The following is a 4,438-nucleotide window of genomic DNA, read 5'->3' as shown; positions in this document are numbered from 1 at the left end:
GATAGATAGATAGATAGATAGATAGATAGATAGATAGATAGATAGATAGATGGATGGATCGATCGATCGATCGATCGATTGATCACTGTTGACCCCTGAAGAAGGGATCAGCCGAAATAATAAAAAAATTATGAATTTTTCCTCATCATACGTTGCAAGTTCTTCAGTTCCTTCAGAAAGATCATTTTGTGAAATCTATTTAAGTATTTCCTCTATTTTTGTTATTTATACTCCCTTTAGCTGCCATCTTGCTAACTGTATAGCTTTCAGCTACTGTTTTGCTCATTTTAGTTTTTTTTTTACCCAGAGTTTTGGTAATTAACTTTTAGCTGCAGTTTTAATTTGAGCTTTTACCTACCGTTTTGATAAGAACGCTTCTGCTAATTTTAACTTTTGGCTCAATTTTTTTGTTAATTTTAGCTTTTTGCTGTTCTTTTCCTCACTCAAACTGTTTTGTTTGGTTTTTCCAAATTTAGCTTTTAGCGACTCTTTAGTTGATTTTACATTTTTAGAACAGTTTTGCTAATTCTAGCTTTTAGTTATGTATTTTGCTGGTTTTAGCTTTTAGCTCTTTTGTTGATTATTTCTTGCTTAACAATAAACTATTTTATTTTATTTATACATTTTATGGGTTTACAATGAAATAAATGTTCATTATCTATGTTGACCATATTGTACTTGTTATTCTTTAAACAATATCTAAACATTGGAGCTCATATGATGATTTTTTTTAATGTTTGTTTAAATAATAAGACCCAATTATATTCCAAATAAAATTGTTTTTTTAACAACAGTCAAATAATTAATTTTTACTTAAATAAATGCTTGCACAGAACATTTAGTCCCTTTGTGAGTTAACTTGCTTTAAAATTATAGATAAAACAAATGGATAAAACTTGATGCAATTTATGTCACATAGATGTAATCTGAGACATTCTGCAGGTTTTTCTATAATTTAAAACAGTTTTTTTATTTTTATCTTTGATAAACTCGTTTCATTATTTAACTGTAATTACACCATATGCCCAGCAGGGGGCGCTCCAGGATGACGCATCCTTCAGCAGAAAGCTGCAGCATATTGTATCTTTAATAAATGTTTAATGGTCAGTAAATAAAAATTAAAAAATATAAGTAACAGAGCAGTTTTCACTGTCTGAGAGCTTTCAAATGACAAGATGTGATGAATAATCTGGGCCTAATCTGACACCCAAAGAAGTAAAAGCATGCCGTGTTCAAGATTTACATTTTTACCTTGGTGTTAATTCACAGATTGTTTGAAAAAAGTTGAAAAAATATTTCCTTGATCTTATGTTTATCCAAATCTAGTTTTGTGAAAATGAAGCACTCTGCGGTCAGGTGCAGGCGACCTGGTTTGAAGGTGAGAGACCCTGACTGTAAATTGTTTTGAATTAAACTGAAATACTGTGACATCCAAACAAATCTGGCCCTTTACAAAAACAACAACAACAACAACAACAAAAAACATGTGGTGTTAACTTCCAACATTCTTAATTTATCTATAAATCATAATAATAAAAATAGACGGAAGATATGTGGAATTTCTAATTGAATAATTACAATTAAAACAAACGTTTATTATATTATGTGTTTATATTGTGCATCTGCGTTTTGAATGTAAACAAACAAAACAACAACAAACACGTGGTGAATCACATTATAACGGCAGCCATCAACCCTCTGACTTCTTCCTGTAAAACTGTAAAATTAATAATTCTTCTTAAGATTTACCTGCAGCCGTGCAACATTTATTGCTGACATAACAACAAACGTGCTGCCAAAGGATCAGAGCAACAAATCCAGGAGTTTATGTCCGTTACTGGTACTCACGTTGATCTGATCAGCAGGAAAACAGCACAGAGAAGTTCATAGTTGATTATTGTTGGTTGTTCCAACGCTTCTTAATAAACCTTGTATCTTTCACAAGTTTCTTTATTTCCCCTTAAATGGCGCCACATTCTTGGATTGAGCAACGGAGTTGAGTTTGTGCGTCACATTCAGGACAAACATGCGTCCAGTGAACAGCTGGTGGTGTTCCCATACCTTCAGAGTCTGGGTCTGGACTCTGCCTCCACGACTCTCACCCCCCACAGAGCAGGTTTTATCACCAGGATGTGGGACCGGCCCGCCTGCAGTCCTGACCTCAGACTATCTGAAAACCTATTGAATCAGCTGATCGTTCCAGAGTGACCAACAGAACCACGCTGGCTGATTTAGGTCGAATGCTGGTTGGAGAATGGGGTGCCACCTGACAGCAGCGTGTGCCCAAGCTGGTGTGGCTGTGTATGGTTCTTCCACATGCTACCGTAGCCTCTATTTGTCAAGTTTCTTCAGACTTTGACCATCTAATCCCACCAAACAAGAGTCAATAGAAGAAGCTGTTTGGAGCAGCCCTCATATTGAATTCTGCTTCTCAAATACATTTTTCCTATTAAATATGTGTAATACATATTTCCAAGAAGCTTTGTCACATTAATATTTAACTAAATTTTCTTACTTTTTTGGTAAGTTTACAGACCGCTCAGTCGGCTGTCACAGTGTGATGTTTATGAATAATTAAATCTCAGCAGTTTTTGTTTTCACTCAGGCAAGTTTGAGCTTGCGGTCCGAATAAAGCGGCTCCCCAGTTATAAAGCATGAAACATGGAAACGGCAGAATGGTGTTATCCTTTATCAAGAAGCTAAACTGACAGAAACGTTATTTTAAAAGTAAAACAAAAAATAGAAATGACAAAACCCGTACGGTTTATTCTTTACTTGTGGTTTAATGTGAATTTTACAACATTATTTTCCCATAATAGACGGATTTCAAAATGAATGTGCATTTTGGATTATGCGGAAACGTTAAACACAGACAGATAAAAATCAAACCTCCTCCTTTATGGATCAGAGAGAATAAATCATGATCAACAATCAGGGACCGTGTCTGCGTCTTTATTGGAATTAATTATTTTCAGCCAGACACAGGCAGAGCCCTCCCCCTCCACCCCCTACACACACACACACATCGACACAACCCTCCCTCCCCCTCAATTTATCCCACGTTCCACCATCCTCCCTCCACTAGCTGGTTACCATGGAAACAGGCTCCAGTAGCCACCTCCTCCAGTTATTCTCCACTTCCTGACTGTCCTCGGATCCTTGCATCACTTTCCCTCCTCCTCTTTCCCCCTCCCCCCAGGCCCCCCCCCCCCCTCCACACACACACACACACATAATATAGACTGAGATTATATTTTGTTAATTTGTTTCTTCATTATGCACCTGGTCACAGTCCTCCCTGTACCATCTGTACCACAATATGGATCACAATTTATTTTAATTTTGACAGAATTTAGATGAAAGATCATTCTTGTCGCGCTTTGCTCAAATGTTATTATTGTTTCCTCCTTTTCTCCCTACATGACCAAGTGCACAGGCTTTATCATCTTCTTGTTCTCCAGTACAGCTGTTGAACAATGTTCTACAAGAACGTGACCTCGGTCTGACAAACATGAAGCAACAGAAACGTGTTTACGCTGACAAACTGGGTCAGTTACTGACGAGTGGGATCCAGAAAGAGTGAGAAGTGGGTTAGCACCGACATGAAACATGAGAACTACTATTTCTAATTTTTTTTGTTTGTTTGTTTAATTATCTTTTTTTTTTTTGTCCTCGTCTTATTTTATTACTCGTTGAATTTAAAAAACAGATTAGTACTTTGAAGACATATTCATCTTTCGCATTATTGCTTTCCTGTTTATTGTTTCTTCCACATGTTTATTGCTGCTTTAACAATAACTTTATAGCAATAAAGTCAAAGTCATGTTGTCCGTCTAAAACTGGTCTCTCCTGTAAATGAGTCCTCGTGACTCACTGAGACTAACCTGTATAAATAAAGGTTGAATGAATAACAATAACTGTAAAGAAATGTTCAACTCGTTTGAGAAAAATCTGCCATTATAGCTTTTAACTACATTCATGCTAGTTTTTTATTCTCTTCTATTATTTTTGACTTTTGTTTATCTCATTTTTAGCTCATGTTCTGCCCATTTCAGCTTGTAATCAGCTAATTTTGTCCTCTGTTTTGTTGATTTCAGCTTGTCATGCTCATTTTAACCTGTTATGCCTATTTTAGCTTCTGTTTTGCTTATTTTAACCTAGGTGTTGTTCATTTTAACCAGCATTATCTTAATTTCTGCTGTGATCTACTTAGCCACGGTTTTGCTTATGTTAGCCTTTGTTATGTCCATTTTAGCCTCTGTTTTGCTTATTTTAGCCAGTTATATTAATTTTAGCTTTGGTTATGTCTATTTTATCTTCTGTTTTGCATATTTTAGCCTCTGTTGTGTTCATTTTAGCCTCTATTTTGCTTATTTTAACCAGTTATGTTAATTTTAGCTTCTGTCTATTTTAGCTTCTGTTTTGCTTATTTTAGCCT

Source organism: Nematolebias whitei, chromosome 12 (genome assembly GCF_014905685.2).
Source record: "Nematolebias whitei isolate Nwh7 chromosome 12, NemWhi1, whole genome shotgun sequence".
Taxonomy (NCBI): Eukaryota; Metazoa; Chordata; class Actinopteri; order Cyprinodontiformes; family Rivulidae; genus Nematolebias; species Nematolebias whitei.
This window is presented reverse-complemented; position numbering follows the sequence as displayed.